The following is a 15580-nucleotide window of genomic DNA, read 5'->3' on the forward strand; positions in this document are numbered from 1 at the left end:
TGTGCTTAGAGGCACCTGGGAGAGGCTATGCTGTGAACTGAGGCCAGCTGCCACTGGTGTTGGGTTTGGGGTTGCTTAGCAAGTGGTGCAGTCTAGGAAGAGGCTAATCACTGTTTGTTTGGAATTTGTGGACATTTGAGAAGTTTTCAGTGAAGTTTGAAGCATGAGCAGAGGCTAGCTGCTTGTGAGAAACAGCTGCTGAAAGAGTTTCGGGCTAGTGTGCAAGTTAAAGTGGGGCTGAGTATCAGGGTGGAGTGAGTGGTGGTAGCCAGGTTGATGGAGACTCAAATTTAGCACTTGCTTAGCCTTGGGGTAGGCTCAACAAAGGAACAATGGTGCCTGCCAATAGTTCTGTTTGGGAGAGAGCTGCTCATTTAGCCCTTGCCCTGACACTAGACAATTCAGTTTCTCCCTGTATGTCCCTTGTGCCTTTTGAGCTGCCGTTCCTTTGCTGGAGCTTTGTGCTAGTGTTTATGAGTGATTGAGTCTGAGCTTGGGCCCTTTAAGGGAACACATGGGTCTACAGCAGCATTTCATTTCACTGGATGGAAATCCCCACTGATTTTCATAGCTAAATATTGTGGGTACTCCTTTTCTTCGCACTGGTGCTCCAGTGGGCTGGGACCTCTCACTCTTCTAAGAGGACCTCCACAGCTGAGATATCCTTCCCCATTCTTAACCACCACATGTGGGTGTGGATCAGCCCATTTTGAGTCTCCACTCCTCCTACCAGTCTCAAAGTGGCTTCTTTATATCTTTACTTATAGGAGTTCTGTTCAGCTTGTATTCAGGTAGCTCTCCAGGGTGGTTGTTCTATAATTTAGCTGTAATTTTGATGTGATCATGGGAAGAAGCAAGCACAACATTTACCAACCTCCTCCATCCTGATCACAAGTTACAGTTACATATGTGTCCTTAGCCTCAGCTGAAATCAATCTCCTGGGAGCTCAGTTGAAATCAATTCTCCTGGACACAGAACATGGGATTAGAATATGTCTCAAACTTGTTGTATTAAAATTTTTTAAATTAAATGTTATTGGGGTGACAATGGTTAGTAAAGTTACATAGGTTTCAAGTGTACAATTCTGTAATACATCATCTATATATCACATTGTGTGTTCATCACCCAGAGTCAGTTCTTCTATCACCATATATTTGATCCCGTTGTTAAATTTTTTTGATGTATTTGATAGCGATGGCAGTTTTTTTCTCCACCCTGACATGCCCTCTACTGGCTAAAGTTTGCTCTGTGCCTCTAAGATCCCTGGTATGAGAGGAGATGGTTATGCCATCCTTTGAGCCCAAGCTCAGGAACTAGAATTTGACAGATGAAGGCACAGTTACTTATTCAAAGCAACAACATAGTCATGGCACTGTATCTTATTATTATGGAGTATTTCCAGCCATATTTTTCCTGCATGAACAGAAAGTACAAGTTCTGTACACAGCACTAGGGCAGGTACAGATGTAGGTGCTATAACTCTGTATGGAGACACAACACACACGGCAGGAGGTTCTTAGGATCATTTTCAAAGTTAGAAGTCCACATGTTCAAGCTTCCATGGAAGCTTGAGAGTGCCCAATTTACACAGACTGGGACACAGAAGGCCTGACTTGTCCAGGGGAAAATGGTTGTTATCTCAAATAGGTTCAAGACAGACAGAGTTGGATCATGAACAGGGCTTATAGAATTGAGACATGTGGTGACAGAATGGAAGGTGGCATGAAAGAGATGGGGCATGTGGGGGAAATTGGGATGAAAACCATGAGTTGCCTTTCAGTAATTGATGAGTGGGCTAGGGGAAGGCTGACACAAAGACAAGATAGCCATGCAGTCTCCTCCTAAAGTATGTTGGCCAGGGGCCATTATTAAGCAACCCAAGAACAAACAAGGAGACATATAAACAGCACTGTGAAAGGCCACACAGCAGCATATGAGCTGCCGCCAAATGTTGTCTGTTAACTAAACTAAACATGTGGAGGGAAAAGTGCAATTCTCCTCTCCAAGCTACCAAAGGTTTAAAGGGCAAGCAGATCCAAAGTCAATAAATGGTAGGAACAGGAAGGGGAACAGAGGAAAGAAATGAAAGTGGAAGCATAATTTAGTAATTCTGGAAGAACAATGCTGAACATGACAGAAGTTCTTTCAGTGGGCAGTGAAAAAAATCTTAAAATCAGAGAGGGTGCTTATGGGGAACAATGAGAAAAGAAATGAAAGTGGAATTAGTATGATAAAATAATTTAATAAGTTCTGGGAAGAAAGTACATAACTGAACTGAGGGGCTGATGGAATGAGTTTTGGAAAGACACATCTTATGTGAAGTTGAGAATGTCTGAAATGCTTCCTGGTTCATCAGTTTTAAATTAAAATTTTATATGTAAAATTAAGTTATATTCATCAATTGCCAGTAGGATATTTAATATCTTTGTTGATATTGTTTGCTGCTCCATAGATTTACAAGAATAATACAGCTCAAAGTAAGTTGCCTTTTACCCCTCAGGAAGGAAGTCTGGAAGGACTTTTTTTTTGGTTGCTCCAAGTTGTAGCTAAGAGAGAGAAGAACAGAACTAGGAAAATAGATGCATGCTTCCCATGGGCTGGGTGTGATCCCAGTGATTTAACTGGCTCTTTAGAGGCAGAAGTCCATGGTGGAGTGAGCAGTAGCAGTGATGACTGACCAAGGAGACAGAAAAGTGAGGGAGAGGTCCTGAGATCTTAGTGCAATGAATGTCAGTGATGGGGTTGAAAGGTGACAAAATGACAGTTAATCTAGCATGGAAAGTTACTGGCTCTGAGATACACTGGGGTCAACCTGTACAGGGAGATGAGTGTCAGATCAGGCTTTTGAGCATTATGTCAAGAGATGGAAAACATTAGAGACATTGTAGCCAAGAGAAGTCTCAATCAGTTGGTCTTTAAGAAAGACCATTGCTTGACTGTATGATCAGGATTCTTCAGCAAAAACAGAACCAATAGGAGATATGTAGATGTGTATAGAAGAGGAAATTACAGGAATTGGCTCATGTGGTTGTGGAGGCTAAGTAGCCTTAGATCTATCTACCCAGGAGAGATGATGATGTCATTCAGTCTGAGGCTGAAGCCTCAGAATTAGGGTTGGGGTAGGAGAGGGAGCTGATGATGTAAGTCCTGATCTGAATCTGATAGCCTGAGAACAGGAGCCCCAATGCCCAAGGGCAGGAGAAAATGGATGATGTCTCAGCTCAAGCAGAGAGAGAAAATACTCCCTTTCCCCACCTTTTTGTTCTATTTGTGTCCTCAATGAATTAGATGATGTTCACCCACATTGGGGAGAACCATCTGCTTAAATCAGTTCACCAATTTAAATTCCAAAAATACCTTCACAGATACACCCAGAAATAATATTTTACTAGCTATCTGGGCATCCCTTAGCCCAGTCAAGTTGACATATAAAATTAACCATCACAATCACTCTGACAATATTAACTCCTCTCTCCTCCTATCCCTTTTTAAATCTACATGGAGTCATGGTTCCTTAGTATCTCCAAGAGCCTAGATCACAAAATGGATCATTCTTACCTGTGCCCATGAGGAGGGTGGGGGATGTCTGGAGGTACTGCTGAAGTGGGAGGAAAGGTAGTGATGGGTCTTGACTGAAGTGGGGGTGGGGAGGGCAGAGGAGTGGAGAGATCCAAAAGGGCATTAGCTGATAAAAAGCCACACGTACATTTACAAGGGGGTAGAGTTTTGCTGAGGACATTTAGCACCCTACCCAAGGGCAGCATGGACCTTCACTTCAGACATTTGGTTTGGTGAGTGAGGTCCTTGAGGCTGGGCTTGGGGGTGGGGATTTAAAATACATATATTTATTTAGAAAAAAATTAGACTTAAAAAATTGCAAAAGGAGTACAGAGAGTTCTCATATACCCAGCTCTCACCAATATTGACATCTCAAAGAATCATAGCATGATTATCAAAACTAGAGATTAACAATGGTATGAAATTATTAAGTCAGTGAAAGACTTTATTTGTATCTCACCAGTTTTCCCACTGATGTCCTATTTCTTTTCCAGAATCCTACCCAGGATCCCATATATAGTAATTGTATTTCATTAGTCTCCTTCAATCTGCAATCGTTTCTGCTTTTTCTTATTTTTTCATGGCCATGACATTTCTGAAGGCTACTGACCAGTCATTTGGCAGAGAATGTCTCTCAGTTTGGGGTTTGTCTGAAGTTTTCTCATGATTAAGTTGAGATCATGCATTTCTGGCAAGAGTACCACAGACATGAAGTGTCCTTCTCTGAGCATCATATCAGGGGGACATGTTATTAATATAGCTTAGTACCACCTTCCTGTTTTAACAATCATGGCAGTAATAAACACTTACAGACCTCTTTGTAAATTTGAGGAGTTGAGCAAAGAGGAAAAAGATATGTTCCCTCCTTTGAAACTGGATACATATGAGTACCTCCGAGGTGCAAACAGCTTTCAAGATTTTCAGTCATTTACTAAACCCCTAATTCACAAGGAGTCTGAAATTTACCCAATTAACCTGCATGTAAATCAGAAATTAATTCCAACAAAGGTGAAAGCCAGAGGGGGTAGAATGATTTGGAACTTTTCAAAGACCCATTCCCAGAGAACTGTCATTATTTGACCTGTCTAGTGGTTTCCCACTCACAAGACTCGTCTTTATTTGCCCGATTTGGAGCTTTCTCAGTACAAACAAGAGGCATTTGTCAAAAACAGTCAGTGGTTTGAGATGATGATAGCAAATTTACCAACCCCACCCACGAAAAAAAAACCCAATAGAAAATGCTGCAAAGTAGATGTTCATGGGAGGTTTTGAAAGGCTCTGATATATTCCTGGGAATTTAGAAGACCACATGCACATGGGCTTATGTATAAATCCAGGGCTGAGCATAAGTTCAGGAAGAACCTAAGAAAATCCTAAGCTCTCAGCCTAGCTTTGCCTAGTTTTTGATTGGGCTGGTTTACTTTGCTTATTGATTTCTAAGAAACTTACTGTATATTTTAGCCCTTTGTTGTAGTATGTATAGCAACTATTTTTATCTCAATCTGACTTTCACTTTTGAACTTGTTTCCTTTTGAGCAATGTTGGTGGATTGATTGCTAGGTGGTTTAAATTTAGATGTAGACAAATTTAGTCTTTCTTTTTATCTTGTGATTTTGCTTCCCACTCTACTGCCATGCGAGTACCGCACGCTGACCGATTGCGCCACTGGAGCGTGCAGCTTCCCACTCTAAATTAATCAAAACTGCATTCACAATTTCACTTTTTTCTTTAAACTATTTGGGGCTCCTAAATTTATTATTACTATTATTTTGAAGGTCACATATCACTTTTATTACTGATTAAAACCTATTTAGAGGATGTAGCTTTAGGTCTGTTATCCAAGGGAGACTCTAATTCTGAAGTCTAGAATTTAACAGATTTTTCCATCAGTCCCAGGCAGAAGTGCTCTCAAATGGGCTTCCCTAAACTTGAATGGGCATCAGAATCACCAGAAAGACTTGTTAACACAGATGTTGGTCCTAAGCCCCAGAATTCCTGATTTAGTAGGTTTGAGGTGAAGGCCTAGAATTTGCATTTCTAACAACTTCCCAAGTGATACAGATGGAGCTGGTTTTAAAATCACACTTTAAGAACCACTGGCTTATATCATAGAGGAACACAGATAAAATTCGTGTTTTCTGTGGGGAAACTTCTCCCAGGATAAAAAGGACAGAGCTGAGCTGAACACTTTTAGTTCTTTTCTCAAGTTTTTGTCTCACAGATGTGTGAGTAAAGAAAGAGAGAGACCCAGTGTTATGCAAATTGATCTCCCTTCATAGAGGAAGGAAACACTGGGAGAGGGGAAGAACTAACACTGATCTTCAACCTTTCTAAACTTATGTTGTTGTTGTTTTTTAATATTTTTATTGGGGAATTGGGGGGATGGGAAAAGCACTGGGGAATTGGGGGAAGGGGAACAGACAAGTTGCTGTCGTTTTGTTCTTCAGTCTAGTTGTGGAGGACGTTGCTTCACTGGCCCAAGTNTTTCTCCGACTGACTTATTTCACTTAACATAATGTTCTCTAGGTCCATCCATATTGTTGCAAATGATAAGATTTTATTCTTCTTTATAGCTGAGTAATATTCCATTGTATAAATGCAGCACAGTTTCTTAATTTAGTCAACTACTGATGGGCAATTCAGTTGTTTTCAAGTCTTGGCTATTGTAAATAGTGCTGCAAGAAACATATGGGTGCATATATTTTTTTGAGATAATTCAATCATTTTAATGGTTCAAATAAACCATCATTTATAAATCTTTCCAATATTTAATTTCCTAGAAATTCTGAATATAGAAAAGCATAATGCTAATGAAATAGCATATGTGTGGACTTATTTGTGTACCTGGAGAGTGTTACTCTCTTATCCTTAGATGAAGACTTCAATTTAAGAAGTGATGTCACCTAACAGGAATAAGAAAGCAATAAATCACAATTCAATTTACAATCATGCTAGTCCCTTTGACAATGGTTAATGAAGTCTCCAAGGATTATTTTAGTGCCAAATCAAATCGAATGCTAGTACTATTTATTTTCATAAGTTTTATGGTGTCTTGTTTTTTTCCAGTAATTTATTTATTTTTCAATTTATTTTGTTTTTAAAATATTTTTATTAAAATATAGCTAACATACAATATTATATCAGTTTTAGATGTACACCATAATAATTCAACATTTACATACCTAAAAGAGGTCACCATAAGTCTGAGAACCACCTGACACCATACCACATTATAACTATATTATTGACTATGCTCCCTATGCTGTACATTACATACCCATGACTTATTTGTTTTATACCTGGAAATTTGGACTTCTTATTCTCCTCCACCTTTCCCCCACCCCTTTAATTTTTAAATTACATTTGACATTCAGTATTATTTTATATTAAGTTCAGGTATACAGCATAGTGGTTAGATATTTATATAATTTAAGAAATGATCCCCCTGATTAGTCTAGTACTCATCTGCACAGTTATTAGCATATTATTGACTATATTCCCTATGCTTTATTTTACATCCCCATGATTATTTTGTAACTATCAGTTTGTATTTCTTAATCCCTTCACTCATCCCTTTTTCACCCTGCCCCAACCCCCTCCAATCTATCACCCCAACAAATCTAATACCCATCTGCACCATACATAGTTATTACAAAATTATTGACTATATTCCTTATGCTATATCCTACATCCCCATGGCCACTGTGTAATAATTAATTTGTACTTCTTAATTCCTTCCCCTTTTTTACTCACCCCTAAGCCTCCTCCCATCTGGCAACCATCAATACATTCTCTGTATCCATGAGTTTCTTTCTGTTTTGTTTATTTATTTTGTTAAGATTCCACCTATAAGTGAAATCACATTGCATGTGTCTTCCCTGTCTCACACTCCACTTAGCACAGTACCTTCCATGTCCATCCATGCTGCCACAGATGACAAGAACCCATTCCCTTCTATGGCCAAGCAATATTCCATTGTATATATGTACCATCTACTTTTTAGCCATTTTTCCTTCGACAGATACCCAGGCTGCCTCCACATCTTGGTCATTGTAAACAATGCAGCACTGAACATATGGATGCATATGTCCCCTGGAAATAGTGTTTTGGGTTTCTTCAGATAAATACCTTGAAATGAGATTACTGGGGTTTTTTTTGGTCACTGGTTATAATCTTTGTTTTATTTTTGTCACTGGTTATAGTCTTTTTTTTGTTTTTTTTTTTAAAGATTTTTATTGGGGAATTGGGGGATGGGAACAGACAAGGTACTGTCTTTTTGTTCTTCAGTCTAGTTGTGGAGGACGTTGCTTCACTGGCCCAAGTTGGCACCATCATTGCGCTCTTTCCCAGGTGAGGCAGATCAGTCGTGGGCTTCTGGACGGCTGCTCACAGCGGCTTGAGGGCCGCTCATGCTGGCTGCTGGCTACACATGGTAGCCCACGGCAACCCACTGCAGCAGGGGCTGCAGCCTACGACATCGCCGGGGACTCACGGCAACCCAGCTCCAGGTAGAGCTGTTGTTCAGCATCTTAGTGGTAGAGGGCAGCATCAATGGCCCTCATATGTGGGATCCGAACCAGGACCCTCTGTTGTCCCAAGCCAGTTCTTAACCAATGCACCATTTGGCCGACCCCACTAACTCTTTTTTTTTTTAAGATTTTATTGGGGAATTGGGGGGGAGGGGAACAGCATTGGGGAATCGGGGAAGGGGAACAGACAGGCAGACATACTGCTGTTCTGTTCTTCAGTCCAGCCACGGAGGACATCGCCCCACTGGCCCATGCTGGCATGATCATCATGCTCCTCCCAGGTGAGGCAATCTGTCGCTGGCCATTGGTCGGCTGTCCACAGTGGCTCCCGGTAGCCCACACCGCCACCAGTCACTCACGCTGGCCGCCAGCCAGCCACGCAGCCCACAGCAGCCCACCGCAGCCCCTCTGCAGCCCTCACCATCACCGGAGACCCACAGCAGCCCAGCTCCAGGTCAAGCTGCCATTGATCATCTCAGCTGTAGAGGGCGAGTGCCACCAGCCCTCAATGTGGGATCCGAACTGCAGCCCCACCACCCAGAGCCAGAGCTCCCAAGCGAGCCCTCAACCAGCTGAGCCACTTGGCCCACCCCTCTTAAGCTAACTCTTAACCAACTGAGCCATTCGGCTGGCCCAACTATTATTTTTAGTGACTCCATTTTACTTCTTTAGTTGGTCTATTTGGTATGGATCTTTGTTTTACATTTTAGTGATTGCTTTAGGGGTCTTTAACTATCTTTAAGTGTTATCACACGAGATCACATATAGTATTAAAATCTTATAATAGTATACTTCCATTTCTCTCCTGTTTTTTGTGTCATTATTGTCACATATTTTACTTTTATATGTTATTAACCTCACACTTTATTATTATTATTTTTGTTAGAACAAAATTGTATATACTTACTCATGTTACAATGTCTGATCTTCATTCCTTTGGGTAGATCCAGGTTTCCTTATGATGTGAATCAGATTCCTTTTGCCTCAAGGACTTTTCTTAACATTGCTTGTAGTGCAGGAATGGTGGTGTACTCTGTTAGCTTTTTATTTCTGAAAAAAGTCTTTAATTTACCTTTGTTTTTGAAAAATATTTTTGCTGGGTGTGGAACTCCAGGTTGACATTTATACCTTTAATCCAACTGGAATTCATATTTGTGTATGATGATGATTAAAGTCCATTTAGGGGGGCAACTTTAAGCCTACAATTAAATACCAACCATTCCTAAAATTGATGGAATGCTGTTTTAGCCGAGTCTTCTTTTGGCTTCTGTTCTACTCAGTGTGAATCTCCTTTTCTCATACCTCTTTCAGTACTTTAAAGATGTTACTTTATCATATTTTTTCTTTCATTGTCTCAGATAAGAAACCTTCTGTAATTCTTATCTTTATATTTTTTTACTTTATTTCTTTTGAGATTGTCTTTTTATCATGATTTTGAACAATTTAATTATGATGTACCTTGGTGTAGTTTTCCTTATGTTTCTTGAGCTTGAGGTTTGTTGATCTGTGGGTTTATAATTTTGATCAAATTTGGAAAAATTTCTGACATTACTTCTTCAAATAGTTTTCTCTATTCATTTCATTTTTTGTGTGTGTTATTTTCTTTCTTTCATTCTTTGATTTTGGATAATTTCTACATCTTCAAGTTCACTAATCAATTCATGGGGAGTATCTAATTTGATGTTAATCCCATCCAGCATATACTTTATTTTTTATCTCACATATTGTAGTTTTCATCTAAGTTCAGTTGGCCTCTATTTTATATCTCCCATGTAACTAATTTTTGAAATTTATAATAATAACTATTTAGTGTCCTTGCTTACTTATTCTAACATTTTTGTCAGTTCTGGGTCAGTGTTGATTGGTTGATTTTTCTTCTCATTATAGGTTCTGCTTCTTTGTCTGTTAGTAATTTTTGGTTGGCTGCCAGCCACTGTAAATTTTTCTTTGTTTTGGGTGCTGGATATGCTGGTATTCCTATAAATATTATGTAGCTTTGTTCTGGGATGCAGTTAAGTTTACTTGGGAACAGTCTGATACTTTTACATCTTGCTTTTAAGATTTGTTAGTTCGAGCTGGAACAGTGTTTATCCTCAAACTATTCCCCTCTACCAAGGCAAGGCCTTCTGAGTAATCTAGCAAATAGTTCTGGAATTGCAAGGTTTCCCAGTCTGTCTGGTGGGTACAGGCACTGTGTGAACTCCGGGTACTAGTTCCTCTAATTCTGTCTCCAGCCTTGAATTAGTTTCCTCACACATGTGCTGAATATTCAAGGGAGGCCCTTTGCAGATCTCTACAGTTTTTCTGTGAAGCTTGTTCTTATCTGGTATGCTATCTTGCAAAGTCTTGTTGGCTTGTAGCCTCAGCTTTGTCTCCTCAACTTAAGGAGTCCTGTATTCCTCTGATATCCCTCTCCCTAACCCATGGCTGGAGAGCCACCAGTACACTGGGGCATTCATAGGGGTCACCTCATTTGTTTCCTGTCTTTCAGACATCACTGTCCTACATTGCCTCTTGCACAGTCTTGAAAACCATTGTTTAATATATTTTGTCCATTTTTTTGTTACTTCAGACAAGAGGGTAAACCAGGACTTTGTTACTCCCTCTTTTTCAAAAGTGGGAGTCCACCTGAATGTGTAGATAATAATAGGGATAAAATGTGCTAATAATTAAAAAGGGCTTAGTCTAGAGTAGCGGTTCTCAACCTGTGGGTCGCGACCTCTTTGGGGGTCGAACGACCCTTTCACAGGTGTTGCCGGATACTTGTATGTGGGTGTATCTGCATGTGGGCTTGAAGACGGATAGAGGAGCGGTGTCTTGGTTCCTAAGACCATCGAAAATATGTGTTTTCCGATGGTCTTAGGCGACCCCTGTGAGAGGTTGAGAACCGCTGGCCTAGAGCCTGACAATAAGTACTCAGTTAGTATTAGATATCACTACTAATACTACTGCTACTACTACTGCTGCTGGTAATTTTCTCATAGGGATAATATGTGTTACCTAATGCAAAGTGCTTAACCAGGGCCTGACAGTTAGTATGTACCAATTATAATATCTCTTCTCCTTCTCCTCCTATATTATTGCTGTGGCTGTTATACTATTACTATGTGTTATTATTACTACAATCTAACTAACAACATTGGCCTCAAAAAAATATATTACAAGCTGGTAACAGAACCTGACCAACCTCTTCTGAGATGTTGTATTTAAGCACTTTTCTGAGAGGTAGAATGCATCTTTTAATCTGAGCCTAGGTGTACTGACCTAAGGGAAATCGCTGCACCATACAGCCATGATTCCTGCATCGGCCTGGGAGATGACTTTTCCTGAAATTTATAAAAATGTTAAAAATTTAGAAAAAAAATTTTAGCTTTTCTGTCATACAACCTCCTTAACAAAATTTATGCCTTCCTTCTTTCTCCCATTATCTCATCCTAATGGCTTAGCATTCAGAAGAGTGGAATAAGAAAGGAAGCTAGCATGTGCTGAGGGCCTGTAGTATACCAGAAACTCTGCTAGATGTTAAAATGGCTATTTCATTTAATTTTTGAACATTAATTTTATCACCTATAAAATGGAGATAATAGTATCAATCTTGCAGTGTTCTTATGAAAATGAATTTTAGAAATGTGTACTATGTCTTGATTTGGCATCATCTGTATTTAATAAATTTTATCTATTATTGTTATCTTCACAAAAATGCCTACAATGTAGCTAGTATTATTGTTTCCTTTTACTAATAGATGACTGTTGTTTACATAAGGCAACTGATGGAGCCAATATTTGACCCACCGTGAATGGTGACCATTCCTAAATGCCATTTACTCACTCATTCATTAGGGTTTATTAAGGTCCTCCCATATTCTAAACCTGGGGAAGACAGGTTTATGCTGTCATAAAGCACAAAGTATAGACAGGTAAATTTATAATTGTAGTAAAATATCATAGGAACATTGATGAAAATGTGTGGAAGGGAGTGATTTTACATGGCTTTTTGAGTGAGGAGGTTGTCACTAAACATTTCACTTAGACTAAGATTGAGACATGTTAGTGTTTGCCCAATAGAAAGGATAGGGAGAATTGCATTCAGAGCAAATGGAATAGCATGAATAAAGGCCAAGAAGCACAAAATAGCCAGATCATCAGTAAATATGGAATGTACAATATCAGTTGGGCTTGACCAGAAAGTGATCTGGTGAAGGAGGTTCTTGATGCCAAGAAAGGAGTTGGAATTTTATCTCATAGGCCATGGGGAGCCATTGAAGGACTTTAAACTGGAAAGTACCTAAGCCAGTTTCATAGCAATATTGTAAGCTAAAATAACGTAATTAACATATTCCCATGGTAACAAGACAGATAGTACATATTTAGGAATGAAGGACTCAGTTGCATGGTGCAGTTAGTTGATAGAGGTTTTCAAACTGTTGTCTCTGCAGGTGGGATTCTCTTTTAATGAGGGTAGCCTGGATGGATGCTCTTAGTTGGTGATGGGAGATTGTCAATGAGGAAGTGTCACTTCAAGGTGTGAGGGTAGGATTTGGCACAAATCCCCCAAATCCCTGAATCTGCAGCTCTCAACCTCACTGCAGTGGTCTCAAGTTCAATTTTTTGTTTTATTCTTTTAGCTCAAACATGATAGAGGTTTCTTTCTTCCTTTCTTTTTTTATCATAAGCAAAACACAACTGGCTTATTTCAACATTTCAAAAAAATGTTTATAAATTAACACTAATTACAACTCTCAGTGGTGAGACTGCTTCACATCTATGTTTATGAACCAACCAATTACATTTAAACTAATACATTTAATAATTACTGAATATCCTGATAGCTATATAATTTGATCAGTGCTAGGAGATCTTTAGAAATTTAACATTTAATGGGATGCTATAATTATGATATAAAGTTGGAAACCAATGAAACACAATGATAAAATAAATTACAGTGCAGTACTATACATTATTTACCAATTATACCAACTTTGGGATAGACTATGTGAACAAATAAATGAGTATATAATCTTATTACATCATAGACAGGCTTTAAACAGAAGGCTCACCTCATAACTTGTCTAGCTAATTCAGTCATTTTAAAAAAATTAGTTTCAGGTGTACAAAATAGTGCAATAGTTACACTTTTTACCCCTCACAAAGTGACAACCCCCCTGCCCCCAATCCACTGCCCCACTCCCTGTCCCCCCTCGCCGATATCATATATATCTATTACAATTCCATTGACTCCAATACCCACACTATACTCTACATCCCATGACTATATATATTAAATTATAGTTGACATACAATATTATTCAACATCAGCTTCAGGTGTACAGTGCAGTGGTCAAGCCTCTACACCGTCCATGAAGTAGTCTTCCTAACAAGACATGTGACCATCTGACACCCTATGAAATATTTACAACATTATTAATTATATTCCTCGAACTGTCTTTCATATCCCTGTGGCAATATTGTAGTTACCAATTTATGCTGTCTAATACCTTCCCCTTATCCCTCATCTCCATCCCCCTCCCATCTATCACCATCAGTTTTTCCTCTATATTTCTGAGACTATTTCTGTTTACTTTGCTCATTTATCCAATTCTTTAGATTCCACATATAAGTGAGATCATATGGTATTTGTCTTTCTCCGACTGACTTATTTCACTTAACATAATGTTCTCTAGGTCCATCCATATTGTTGCAAATGATAAGATTTTATTCTTCTTTATAGCTGAGTAATATTCCATTGTATAAATGCAGCACAGTTTCTTAATTTAGTCAACTACTGATGGGCAATTCAGTTGTTTTCAAGTCTTGGCTATTGTAAATAGTGCTGCAAGAAACATATGGGTGCATATATTTTTTTGAGATAATTCAATCATTTTAATGGTTCAAATAAACCATCATTTATAAATCTTTCCAATATTTAATTTCCTAGAAATTCTGAATATAGAAAAGCATAATGCTAATGAAATAGCATATGTGTGGACTTATTTGTGTACCTGGAGAGTGTTACTCTCTTATCCTTAGATGAAGACTTCCATTTAAGAAGTGATGTCACCTAACAGGAATAAGAAAGCAATAAATCACAATTCAATTTACAATCATGCTAGTCCCTTTGACAATGGTTAATGAAGTCTCCAAGGATTATTTTAGTGCCAAATCAAATCGAATGCTAGTACTATTTATTTTCATAAGTTTTATGGTGTCTTGTTTTTTTCCAGTAATTTATTTATTTTTCAATTTATTTTGTTTTTAAAATATTTTTATTAAAATATAGCTAACATACAATATTATATCAGTTTTAGATGTACACCATAATAATTCAACATTTACATACCTAAAAGAGGTCACCATAAGTCTGAGAACCACCTGACACCATACCACATTATAACTATATTATTGACTATGCTCCCTATGCTGTACATTACATACCCATGACTTATTTGTTTTATACCTGGAAATTTGGACTTCTTATTCTCCTCCACCTTTCCCCCACCCCTTTAATTTTTAAATTACATTTGACATTCAGTATTATTTTATATTAAGTTCAGGTATACAGCATAGTGGTTAGATATTTATATAATTTAAGAAATGATCCCCCTGATTAGTCTAGTACTCATCTGCACAGTTATTAGCATATTATTGACTATATTCCCTATGCTTTATTTTACATCCCCATGATTATTTTGTAACTATCAGTTTGTATTTCTTAATCCCTTCACTCATCCCTTTTTCACCCTGCCCCAACCCCCTCCAATCTATCACCCCAACAAATCTAATACCCATCTGCACCATACATAGTTATTACAAAATTATTGACTATATTCCTTATGCTATATCCTACATCCCCATGGCCACTGTGTAATAATTAATTTGTACTTCTTAATTCCTTCCCCTTTTTTACTCACCCCTAAGCCTCCTCCCATCTGGCAACCATCAATACATTCTCTGTATCCATGAGTTTCTTTCTGTTTTGTTTATTTATTTTGTTAAGATTCCACCTATAAGTGAAATCACATTGCATGTGTCTTCCCTGTCTCACACTCCACTTAGCACAGTACCTTCCATGTCCATCCATGCTGCCACAGATGACAAGAACCCATTCCCTTCTATGGCCAAGCAATATTCCATTGTATATATGTACCATCTACTTTTTAGCCATTTTTCCTTCGACAGATACCCAGGCTGCCTCCACATCTTGGTCATTGTAAACAATGCAGCACTGAACATATGGATGCATATGTCCCCTGGAAATAGTGTTTTGGGTTTCTTCAGATAAATACCTTGAAATGAGATTACTGGGGTTTTTTTTGGTCACTGGTTATAATCTTTGTTTTATTTTTGTCACTGGTTATAGTCTTTTTTTTGTTTTTTTTTTTAAAGATTTTTATTGGGGAATTGGGGGATGGGAACAGACAAGGTACTGTCTTTTTGTTCTTCAGTCTAGTTGTGGAGGACGTTGCTTCACTGGCCCAAGTTGGCACCATCATTG

The sequence above is a fragment of the Hipposideros armiger genome, unplaced genomic scaffold (assembly GCF_001890085.2).
Source record: "Hipposideros armiger isolate ML-2016 unplaced genomic scaffold, ASM189008v1 scaffold_476, whole genome shotgun sequence".
NCBI lineage: Eukaryota > Metazoa > Chordata > Mammalia > Chiroptera > Hipposideridae > Hipposideros > Hipposideros armiger.